The 12,644-nt window shown below is 43.2% G+C and overlaps 3 protein-coding genes, 1 long non-coding RNA gene and 2 other non-coding genes across 6 annotated transcripts in view; 2 read left to right on the plus strand and 4 right to left on the minus strand.

Annotated features, from left to right (window-relative positions):
- The window catches only part of LOC144698301 (uncharacterized), a 290,571-nt gene that overhangs the window by 69,638 nt on the left and 208,289 nt on the right, over nucleotides 1-12,644 (plus strand). The gene's annotated exons all lie outside the window — the stretch shown is intronic.
- LOC144698274 (uncharacterized) overlaps nucleotides 1-12,644 on the minus strand; it is a 133,680-nt gene that overhangs the window by 25,930 nt on the left and 95,106 nt on the right. The window lies entirely within an intron of this gene.
- The window catches only part of LOC144698531 (uncharacterized), a 44,012-nt gene that overhangs the window by 18,282 nt on the left and 13,086 nt on the right, over nucleotides 1-12,644 (minus strand). The window lies entirely within an intron of this gene.
- The window catches only part of LOC144698532 (uncharacterized), a 62,486-nt gene that overhangs the window by 6,399 nt on the left and 43,443 nt on the right, over nucleotides 1-12,644 (minus strand). The window lies entirely within an intron of this gene.
- trnae-uuc (transfer RNA glutamic acid (anticodon UUC)) lies at nucleotides 3,832-3,903 on the minus strand. Its single transcript has one exon. It is a non-coding gene; the product is annotated as a tRNA-Glu (tRNA).
- On the plus strand, nucleotides 7,603-7,676 carry trnat-ugu (transfer RNA threonine (anticodon UGU)). The gene has a single exon. It is a non-coding gene; the product is annotated as a tRNA-Thr (tRNA).

The following is a 12,644-nucleotide window of genomic DNA, read 5'->3' on the forward strand; positions in this document are numbered from 1 at the left end:
GTAGGCCATTAGGCTCCTCAAGCCTGCTCCGTAATTCAATAAGATCATGGCTGATCTGATAGTAACCTGAAACCTGTATCCCACCTATCCCCGATAACCTATCACCCCCTTGCTTGCCAAGAATATATCCACCTCTGCCTTAAAAATATTCAAAGACTCTGCTTCCACAACCCTTTCAGGAAGAGAGTTCCAAAGACTCACGACCCTCTGAGGAAAAAGAAATTCGCCTCATCTCCGTTTTAAATGAGTGACCCCTTATTTTTAAACAGCTATCATAGTTCTAGATTCTTCCACAAGGGGTAACATCCACTCCACATCCGCCCTGTCAAGTACCCTCTGAACCTCATATGTTTCACTAATCAGGTAAAGAAAAGCAAAATACTGCAGATGCTGGCTATCTGAAATAAAAACAGAAAACACTGGAATTCTCAGCAGATCTGGTAGCATCTGTGGAGAGAGAAATATGGTTTTCATCAGAACGGCACTGCATTATGCCTCTCAATCCGAAGATGCTGCCAAATGTGGTCAGGGAACTCAGGAAGAAATTTTTTGAGGAATGGAATCCAAGGAGAATGAAGGGTGAACAGTGCGACTGACAAGAGACAGTCAAGGCACCTTCCCCTTCTTTAAGACGCTGGAACATTGACTCTGATGTCATCAGTGAAATTAACTGATCTGAGACATTGAAATGATTCTGCACATCAGGAATTCAAACCTAATATTGGCTTCAAGAAAACCAGAATACTTGGCAACAGACAAGACACGCAAAGGCTCGAAGGGAGACGGCACCGGTTGTAGGAGAGCTGGTTTCCGGTGACATGGATGTGCCTGCAGTGGGTGGGATCAGACTGTTTTCATGTATCCACAATGCACGTCCCAAACTTTATCTTGGAAAAGGTAAACTGATAGAGAACAATTGTCATTCTGGTAGCAGAAATCTGAAGCTTTAACTCGCTAACACCCTGGGTTAAATCCACATCAGTCTCTGTCGTGCAATTGGTCAGTGCGTTCGGCTGTTAACTGAAAGGTTGGTGGTTTGAGACCACCCAGGGATGAAGCTTTCACTGTTTTCTCCCCATCGGCGTTCATCGTCACACAGTTCCAGGCTGTCATTAGGTACTTGCGCTGAAAGGAAAGATTTCCGAAATGTTGCCAGTTCCCCTGTTATCCAAGTGAGCTTCCAGGCAAACGGCTTTTTTCGAATATTCATTTCAAATGTAATGAGACAACAATTACCCCTACCATGTACCGATATCTAACCCATTGGAAATTTATGAAGTTATTGGATTCAAACAAGCCCATCAATTATTCTCTCTTTCTCATCTCCACAGTGAGTGAGACAGGGAAAAGCAGAAAAGCAGCAATATTCCGGCCCCACACTCTCCAATCACGCACTGCCAGAAGAAAGCGGCGACTGCAGCTTCAGTCAGCGGGTTACTGCCCATCCCTGGGACACAAGATACTCCAACCCGGGTCAAACCTCCCAATACACCGAGCACAGGCTCAGGAAAACGCAGATAGATTATATCCTAGTCACTCAACCTCCAAGCAGCATTTACAGGATACCCGAGTTAGTGAGTCACAAATAAAAGTCACACAAACTTTCTAAATGTTTTCAATGTAAAATTCCTTCATTTTATTGAAAAGCTGACTGTTGTGAATCTGAAAATAAGCACCATGGGATTTATGTTACCGAGTGACTTGTTTTCCATTGTTTGTCCGTCAGGTTTGTAATGCAATTTGTGCTGGTTATTGAATCGAATCTCATTTCAAAATGAGGACACACAGCAGGTAAATATTAAATCCAGGAGCAAACCCTGAGGAAAACGTATTACAATGTTTGGAAGGAGGTGCAGCTGAGAAGAGGAAGCTGTGAGTGGTGTTATTGATGAATGAGTGAAAAGCATTGGATCCTTGGTCAATCATCGTGGCTGAGTGGTGAAAACGATGTTTTTAAAATCCACTGGGGTTTCCCCAGGTAAGTTCACATCTTATCAATTGTGCTTCTCATTATTGCTGATTTCAACCAGGTGTCCACAGAGCTCTCCGATCAATGGAAGAAAAAACATCCTAAAATTCTCCTGATTTTTGGACTCTTACGGGAATGAAGGGCTCTCGGGATCGGGTGTTGTTGCTGGGGATCCGCCATGATCTTATGGAGTGATGGAGGAGGCTTGTGGGGCCTTATGACATGTCGCTGCTGCTTTGCTTCTGTTCTATTTGAGTAGAAATAATGGACAAAGCAATGGGCTGTAGCATCCTCCGCTCGGTATCGCAGCTGAGCGGTCGTAGGTGCTGACTTAAGGTCTCACTCTTTATTGATGCGTGGTTTATAACCCAAATGCTGCTGAAATTGCCCTATTGGTCGAAAAAGTGCCAGCTCACAGTTAAAGCAGGTGTTTGCGGGGTTTCACTTTAACAGGAGGAACGAGGAGAGACAATAAAAATATGAATGGCTGTAGAGAAAAGGCGGGGCTGTTGAATTAGCTGAATTCCTCTTCCATGAGCTAGAATTTTCACAATGGGCCGAATGTCCTCCTCCTCTGCTGCAGCGGCCTATGATTTTATACCAACAACACTAATCTGTGCATAGAGCCAGTCGTCGTGGCCGACTGGTTAAGGCGATGGAGTCAATATCCATTGGGGTTTCCCGCTTCTCATTATTCCTGGTTTTAACTTTGTGTCTAGCTCAGTCGGTAGAGCGAAGGCGCGTAATGCCAGGGCCTTGGGTTTGCTCCACGGCGGGCACAGCTTCTTTCAAACAAATAATTCCCCAACCTCATCACTGCGGTTCTTGTGAAATTTGCACATGATGGATATTCACCACTGAAAGCATTTGATGCACAAAAAATTCAAAGCACTTTCACGTCACAACTCTTTCTGCCTCATTTCCAGCTCTCTCTGCTCTTCCAGGAGCTACTTAACCAAACTCAGTCAGTTCGTGTGAACATAAAACACAACGTGATCAGTTTACAGATAACAGGGCAAAGAGACACCAGGAATTTCCTGATTCTCCCAGGTACTGATTACAGGAATGTGCACAGTGCGGATTATCCACCGCTACACTCTCCTTCCACTCTTGTGTACGTTGTTCAGCTTTGAAATTGTTCATATTTTCACACTGGATTTCAATGTGCAGAAAGCAGAGCTGTTATAAGCTTATATTGTTCAGCAGATGTACTGCAAGAAGGTACATAACAGGCTGATGGTAACAGTGCTCTTTGGACAGGGTGAGCTCCAGTGAAGGATTGGCACCATTAATGTGTCGTTCAATTAGTCTCGTGACAAATCTCTTGCTAGAAATGAGAAGAAAACTCGCTGAATTTGCTCCATATTTTGGTTTCAAAAGAGCCGAATGGAAGGTTAGAAAGTACATCTCGCTAGAGTGGGTTATAAAATGGCAGAATGACTGTGAAAGAAGCACCCGTGCTGTTGGGAAACATAAAATTATAGAAAGTTACAGCATAGAAAGAGGCCATTCGACCTCGATGAGCTGATGTGCTGCGTTTAAAGAGCAATTGTGATTGACCCATCAGGAGTGATATCTTTGTCAGTGCAAACAGTAGGGACCAAAATTTGTCCTTCCCCCACCCATATTTTGCCTCACGCCACCATCTCCGTGGTCAGTGCTTTGCACCCAGCCCTTCTCTTGTCCTCCTTTCATTCATTCATTCACTCTGTCTTTATCTTTGTTCCCGACCTGTTCCAAGTGTGATAGTTCCAGCTCGGAGGCGAAACTTCAACTGTCACCCCAAAGATTCAGGTGGAGCTGCGAAATGTTTTCAATCAAAAAGTAGTTAATACCCATCTTAACAAGATCAAAAATCTCAATTCCCTGACCGGGAATCGAACCCAGGCCACAGCGGTGAAAGCGCCGAATCCTGACCACTAGACCACAAGGGAAGCTGTGACTCTTTTATCAGTTTGGTTTATCGACGCTGCTTTCAAACATGTTTCCATTTTAGATGGAACGAATTTTTCAGTCAACGACAACAACAGTTGCTGTGAGCAACATGAAATTGACAGTGAGGTGAAATAGTCCCACAAACTGCTCATGTGAAAATTTCAATTTCCAAAACCCACCAACATCATCCCTGCGGCTCCTGTGAAACTGATAAGGGAACACACGGCAGACATTCATCACTAAAAGCAACTGACACATCACATTCTAAACACTTTCATGTTGCATCTTTTTCTGCTTCTGTCCCTGCCTCGCCTCCAGCTCCCTTTGCCCGTCCAGCTCCCTGGTCAATTAGCTGCTCGATGCAGACACAGTCAGTTCATGAACCCAAGCTTCCCCTAAAAAGCAGGGTCAGGGAATGTGGGACCCAAGGATTTTAGAAAGAATGAGTTTGCAAATAACATAGTAAAGATAATCTGAGATCTCATCTTCCTGATTCTCCCAAATACTGATTACAGGAATGTGCACAGTGCTGATTATCCACAGTCACAGGCTCCTTCCATTCTTGTGCACATTGTTAACCTTTGAATCCACTCGCAAGAGGGATTATAAAATAGCAGAATGACTGTGCAAGAAGTAACCGTGGTGTTGGGAAACATAAGATTATAGAAAGTGAAAGCAAAGAGAGAGGCCATTCGGTCCTGTGTGCTGCTCAAAGAACTCTGAAGAAGAGTCATACGCAATAGAAATATTAATTCTGCTTCTTTCTCCAGAGATGCTGCCAGACATACTGAATTTTTCCAGCATTTTCTGTTTTTATTTCAGTTTTCCCACATTCACAGTATTTTGTCTCTGGATTTTTAGCCCAGTGACAATGCCACTACGCCACCGCCTGAATGCTGACAAATGAAAAGAAAATACGGGTGTGTTTAGGTGGGTTTTCTCTTATTTGAATGATAAATCCTCAGGCGGCAGGATTCGAACCCATGTGTTCATTTTCAACAACAAATGTAAATTATTGAACATCCATGCACACTGAAATGAATAAGTTTGGATAATGCTCTTGCCCAGCTTCAAACCGCTGCTCTGCCACATGTGAAATGACCGTGACCTCCACTGCCCTGTACAAACCCTGTGCTGTAAAGATCCCAATGGAGCTGTCTGGAATGTTAAACGGTGACGTCATGCAGCAGCACTTTGGGTCTTTGTTTGGAAGAAATGGGATTCGGCTGTTCTCATTAGGAATGCTGGAGACAGACTGATCAACAATGTCATCATCAAATGTCACAGCGCAGTAAGAGGCCCTAAGATGGAAGCAAAATACTGTAGATGCTGGAAATCTGAAATAAAAACAGAAAGTGCTGGGAAAAACTCAGCAGGCCTGGCAACATATGTGGAGAGAAAAGCTGAGCTAACGTTCCGAGTCCGTATGTCTCTTCTTCAGAGTCATGCCGACACGAAGCATTAACTCTGCTTCTCTCTCCACAGGTGTTGTCAGACCTGTTGAGTTTTTCCAGCATTTCCTGTTTTTACTACAACGTGAAGCCCTTCACCCTATCGTATCTGTGCCAGCTATTTTTAAAGAGCTAACCAATTCGTCTCAAATTCCTTCTCTCTTTACTTAAACCTGAGTTTTCCCCTTTTCAATCATTGTCCATTTCTCACTTGAAGAAAGAGTTTCTGCAGAATCCATGCACAGTTTGCCTTAGTTAACAAAGTTTCTCTGACCCAATGACATGAAGAGTTGGACTAGGATTCCTCATACAGTTTTCGATACAATCATTATTTATTTATGCAATTGATTTCATATCGAATTACGAAAGAACTTTAGTCTGATCAGGCACGTCATCATTATTTCTGAGCTGATATCTACAATCTAATTCCATTTTCTCTACAAACTGGAGAGCTGGATTCAGGTTCCAGTCTCTGGAGGAGTGGGTCCGAATCCTACCACTCCCAAATTTTCAGCTGCTTCCCCCTTTCGGGCACATTAGGAAATCCCTTTGGGTGAGCCAGACACAAGTCCAGTTTAATACGGGGAGTGGGACAGGTTGTGGTCCTTTATCTTGACAGGGTGAACGAGGAGAGACAATGTAAATAGAAATTGGTGTGGAGGAAAGGCGGGTGTGTGGAATTGGTTTAGTTGCTCTTCCTGAGAGCCAGCACAGACATGACGGGCCGAAAGACTTACTTAAGAGCCGTCTCTGATTTGATATGAACATTTTTTCCCTGAGCAAGTCCTGTTAGTTGCGGACGAGTGTTGAGGGCGATGTTTCTGACATCCATCGGGGTTTCCCCAATGTTGGTTTGCTGACTGCGGTTCTCGTTGTTCCTGATTTTAACCAGGTGCCAACAGGATTAGTTATCGATTAAATAGAATCAAACATAACTCCCGCGCTTTCTCATTTCCATTCATCTGCAAGGATTTGTGAAATCCACAGACGGAAATGGAACAAAACTGAGCCGGTTTGGTGACATCCTTTCTTTCTGGCTGTTTGTCTCTCCTTAGCCCTTTGTCTCTCTCGGTTTATGTGTGTGTGTGTGTGTTCCTGTGTGTGTCAATGTGCTTCACTTCCTCATTTTTACCGATCCACACTTTATTCACCTTAGTTGTGTGGCTTCATATTCAAATCGTAGAGAGAAAATAAAAACAGGTTTAAAAGATTCAAGAGGAATTTTTTTTCTGTATTTTTGAGTGGAGATTATTCAGTTAATAAGTGTCCGAATGTTACAAAGCGGAGGGCGATTGAAATTTTCACTGAGCAACATTTAAACAGACACCGAGTCCTTGTGGTCAAGTGGTTAAGGCCATGGACACATCGAGAGAATGAATTTGTAAATACAAATTGTCCAAACTGATACTCCTCGGACATTAGGGACTGTCTTTCTTCTCGAAGCTGTTCCACGTGTGATATTTGCAGCTCTGACGTGAAACTTCAACTCTCACTCCACTGATTCGGGCGGAGCTGTTGTGCGTTTTCAATCAATAAGTAAATGAGGCCTGTTTTAACAGTTTGTACCAGGTCAATAAACCTTCATTGCCTGGCCGGGAATCGAGTCCGGGCCACGGCGGTGAAAGGGCCGAATCCTCACCTCTAAATCACGAGGAAAGCTGTCTATAACTTTTGCAACGTGCTTTATCTGGGCCACATTTGCCATTTTTCAGATACTTTCACCAGAGGTGTTTTTAAGGGGTAGCTGCAGTGAAGGATTGGCACCAATACAGTGTCGTTCAATTGGTCTGGTTCCAAATCCTGCTCAGGAATTTAAGAAAAACTTTGAGTTTGCTCAGTGCCTTGACTTCAATGGCGAGAATGTAAGAAAGTACATTCCCCCAAGTGTGTAATAAAATGTCGGAGTGACTGGAAAATGATGCTGGGAAACATAAAATTATAGACAGTTACAGCAAAGAGGCCATTCGGCCTGGCGCGCTGCTTTCAAAGAGCAGTTGTGATTGATTGGTCAGGAGTGATATTTGTGTCAGTGTAAACAGTCGGCAGTAAAATCTCTCACATCTCCGCAGCAGACATTCATCACTGAAAGCAACTGACACACGTCAAATTCTGCCGCTTTCATGTCGCATCTTTAACTTCCTGTTCTCCCTTTCAGGCATTTCCATGTCTGTCAAATATCATCCATGCGGAATGTTGTCCTGTTCCTCGTTCCACGAGGAGACTTACTGTGAGTGGGACAGAATAACTGGCTCCGTAGCTCAGTGGTTTAAAGCACTGGTCTTGTAAACCAGGGGTCGTGAGTTCAATTCTCACTGGGGCCTGCGATTAATGTTTATGAAATTTGGTAACAAGATAACCTTTGAGCAGAACACTGTAAAAAGATAAAAGCTGGAAATCCAAAACAAAAAAAAACCTGGAAAAACTCCACAGGTCCGACAGCATCTGCGGAGAGGAATATAGTTAACGTTTCGAGTCCGTATGGCTCTTCAACAGAACCTGTTGTAAAGATATCAGAAGGTCATGTCAGTGGCCAACAAGATGGCAGGTGGATTATAATGTAGGCAGGTGCGATTATGTTCACTTGGTTATAAAAATGAGAATAACAGAATGCTTTTAAAATGTGAGAAATTTGTAAGTGCTGATGTTCAAAGAAACTTGGGTGTGCTTGTACAAGCAATGTGGAAAGTTAGCATGCAGGATCAGCATGTTGGCCTTTATTGCAAGGGGATGGGAGAGCAAGAATAAAGAAGTCTTGCTACAGGGTTTTGGTGAGATGGCATCTGGAATCCCGTGTGCTGTTTTCATCTCCACATTTATAAAAGAATAGACTTGCATTGGGGACGGTGCAGGGAAGGTTCACTAAATTGGTCTCTGGAATGAGCTGGTTGTCTTAAGATGAAAGGCTTTTATTCTCTGGAGTTTAGAAGAATGAAAGCCAATCTGATTGAAACCTGTAAAGTTCTGAGAGGGCTTGATAGGGTGGACACAGGGATTGTTTCCGCTGGTCAGGGAGTCGAAAACACTGTGGCTCAGTCTCAGGATAAAGGGTTGATAATTTCGGGCTGAGATGAAGAGAAATTACTTCATCCAAAGGGTTGTGAATCTTTGAATTCTCTACCCAGAGGGTTGTGGATGTTCCAACATTAAATACATTTAAGGCCGGGATGGACAGATGTTTGGTCTCTCGGGGAACTAAGGGATATGGGGAACGGGCAGGATAATGGAGTTGAAGCCCAAGATCAGCCATGATTGAATTGAATGATGGGACAAGCTCGATGAGCCCTGTGATCTACTCCTGCTCCTATTTCTTGTGATCATGTATATAATAAAGACAGTAATTCATGTTATAATAAAAACAGAAAGTATTGGAAGTTCTCAGCAGGTATGACAGCAAATGTGAAGGGATAAACAGAGTGAAGGTTTCGAGTCTAATTTGACACTTTTTCAGTCCATAAATTGGCTGCTAGTTACGACATTTTTCACAACATCAAGAGAGAATTGAACCCAGGCGGTGAAAGCACCGAGGCTGAACCACTAGAGAGTTAGTTTCCAACTGTAGGTTTAATGGTTTAAGAAAACCTAGGGTCAAATAGACTCGCTCTCTTCCTGCTTCTACTCATATTACCGACATAATTCTGCTTTGTGTCCTTTGGCTACAAGGAAATGTTGTCCAAACTTTGCCAGCCCTGCTGTTATTCGGTAAGTTCTCACAGAAGTATTGCGTGTCTCCAAATATTGCGTACAGTTCTGGAATCTGCATCATAGGAAGGGTGTGATTGCACTGGAGAGAGTGCAGAGGAGATTTACCAAGATGTTGCCTGGGCTGGAGAGTTTTAGTTATGAGGAGAGATTAGATAGGCTGGGTTTATTTTCCTTGGAGCAGAGGAGATTGAGCGGGGACATGATTGAGGTGTATAAAATTATGAGGGGCATAGATAGAGTAGACAGGAAGGAACTTTCCCCCTTGGTGGAGGGATCAATAACCAGGGAGCATAGATTTAAGATAGGGGGAAGGAGGTTTAGCGGGGATGTGAGGAAGAATTATTTCACCCAGAGTTAAGTGGAAATCTGGAACTCACTGCCTGAAATGGTGGTAGGGGCAGAAACCCTCATAACATTCAAAACGTATTTGAATGTGCACTTGCAATGCCATGGCATAGAAGGCTATGGGCCTAGTGCTGGAAAATGGGATTGGAACAGTTAGGTACTTTTTTGACGGTGCAGATTCGATGGGCTGAAGGGCCTCTTTCTGTGCTGTAGACCTCTATGACTCTATGACTAAATGGATTTATGAATATTCATTTCAAATAACGCGAGAAGCTGAAACAAACATGTGCATAACATACAACCTATTAGAAAGATTGGGTTCAAAGCAACGAATAGAAATTGACTGTCAAATTGCATATATAGAACTGGAACAGACCATCACAATGAATGAATCCACTGTCTGTTAAAATGTTGCTCAGTGAAAATTTCATTCATCCTCCGCTGTGTAACATACAGGCACTGAGTCAATAAGCAGTCTCCACTCAAATAAACACAAAGGGTCAATCTCCTCTTGCAACTTTTCAACCTATTGTTATTCTCTGTGCCATTTACCATGAAGATATATAACGGAAGTGAATAAAATTTGCGATGGTAAAAAATGTGTTCGCCCCTCGGGGAACTGAACCACATTGACACACACAGAAATATACAACGTGAGTGGTAGTGAACAAGGGTTTATCTCTAAGGACAGAAAAAGTCTCAGAACGCAAGAATGGCACAAATTAGTTCAGTTTTGTATCATTTCTGACTGCAAATTCCGTGAATGCTTATGGATCAACAGAAATGAAGCAACACGGAAGTGAAGCAGGAAAACCACACGGGAGTGTTTGGAAGGTGCTGATTCCATTTCACCAATAGTTCATTCTGGAGGCAGCAAAACGAAGGAACAGCGAGAAGTACAGTCAGCAGGACTCTAACCCACGTGGGGAGACCCCAATGGATTTTAACCCCATCCCTTTAACCACTCAGTCACGGCTGCAGGCCTTATACTAGCGTCATTGTTGTTCATGTAAAATCATGGAATGGTTTCAGCAGAGAATGAGGGAATTCAGACCCACCTATTCCCAGTCACCCTGCAATTACGACAGCGTCCCTTGTTCTACCTACCAAGACGAACTACATCATATGTCAAATGCCCCGAGTCTATTCTAAGGGATTTGATGAAACGTCTGCAAGACAAACCAACTGAAACTTTGGCAATGGTGGGATTAAAATCCATGACTTAATAGGAACTAGTGTTTAAATCCAGAGCCTGAGACCACTTGCATATGCTACTGCTGGCAATATGATAGTAACCATTGCATTGATTGGTAACGGTACTGAATTGGAACATAACAAATAGCAAAAGGAATAGACCATTTTGTCTTTCGAGCCACTCACTGTACCATAAAATCAGAGCCAAAAACAACATATAGAGACCATTCAGCCGGGTCAGAGGAACAGAGGCCATTCAGCCCTTTGACCCTGCTCAACCATTCGATAAGATCAAGGTTGATCTGGTTGTGGTCTCAACTCAACTTTCCTGTCTGTCTGTCCGTCCCCACCCCCACCCTCACCGCCCCCCATAACCCTTGACTCCCTTCTCTACCAGAAATCTGTCTAAATCAGCCTTGAATAAATTCAATGACCCAGCCTCCACTGCTTTCTGGAGAAAATTCCTCAGACTAACGACCCTCTGAAAAAACAAAAAAAAAACTCTTCATCTGCGTCTGAAAAGGGAGGCCTCTTACTCTTCTGGAATTAACTCACCTGGCCCCTCTCCCCTACCTTTTCCCTGGACATGTTGCAGTATTTGGTCCAATTCCCTTTTGAATTCCGCTGCTGAATCTGCCATCCCCACATTCTCTATCTAACCCAGCCGCCGGATCCATCCCTCCCAGGTCGCCATGTGGAAATGCATGTGACCCTGCACTGAAGAACAGGTTCCAGACATACTCAGCTACTTGACAACAGAACAACATGAAGTGATTATTATGGAAAATTGAATGAAACATTTTAAATCATCAAGACATTGACACACTCCATAGAGAAACTGGCTTTCAAACTATCAGGATAGAATTAAACACAACAGTACCTATCAGAGGGAGTAAAATTAAAGTGAAGAGGGAAACAGAATCTAGATTTAGAAAATATCCACAAGGTGGATGAAGGTGAATAGTGAGCTAGAGAATCTTTAAAGTCCGTGCATGAACTTCTGTTTGAACCAGATGTATTTACCACATGTCAATAATTTAAAATTGTGTGAGATGATCTGCAGGTGGGGAGGATGAATCTCAGTCGATAGTTATCACATTTAGTGGATAAAGTTTTCACATTTACTCTTGGTGGCAGCTCAAGGGTTTGTGTTGCTGATTCTGATCATTCTAGTAGCTTTAGTATGTTATCCATGGTTTGTCATAAAGAAATTAGGAAAACATGCTCGTAGCTTAGAAATCTTGAGGTTAGTCAGAAATCAGTTGTGAGAAATCAATAAGGATATTCCCTTCTCAAGGTGGTGAGATCTCTAAGAAACCACTGTCTAATAACCTTATAAAATCTTCAGAAGTGTATTGAATATTGTAGGAATGGCTCTCCCTCCCCCTCTCTCTCTCGCTTAGGAACAAAGATTCCTGGCTTGACAAACATAGGACAACAGGCCCCAATGTTACCTCATAGGGATGGACTCGGGAGGTAGGGAACGGAATTTGTAGTGGTGACTGAAAACAATGGCTTTGATCTTCCCAATTCTTAAAAGGAGCAAATTTCTGCTCATCCTGTACGGAATGTTGGATAAGCAGTTTGATAATTTAGTAACAGTGGAGGAATGGAGAGGGATGGTGGTGAGGTAGAGCTGGGTGTTCTCAGTGTCCATGTGAAAACTAACACGGTGCTTTTGGATGATGTCACCCAGTGGCAGCATGTAGATGAGAAATAGGAGGGGCCAAGGATAGATTCTTTTTTTAGGATGGATGATGACGGTGGATTTAAAGGTGAGAGGGACAGTACCAGAAGAGAGGGAAAAAATCATGAACAATATCAGCCAACATGGAGAAGTTGAATGGTCAGCAGTTCAGTGGGAATAGGGTCACTGGAGCAGAAGGCGAGTCTCAGGGACAAGATGAACACTGAAAGGCAATGAAGGGAAATAGGAAACTGGAGAAAGATCAGAGTTCAGAGCTCGGACATGGAGAATCTTTAGAGACAGTTGACCCGGTGAACTAGTGGGAGGGAGGGAAGCAGCAGAGGCAACTGATCGGATTGAC

The sequence above is a fragment of the Cetorhinus maximus genome, chromosome 23 (genome assembly GCF_964194155.1).
Source record: "Cetorhinus maximus chromosome 23, sCetMax3.hap1.1, whole genome shotgun sequence".
NCBI classification, from domain to species: Eukaryota; Metazoa; Chordata; class Chondrichthyes; order Lamniformes; family Cetorhinidae; genus Cetorhinus; species Cetorhinus maximus.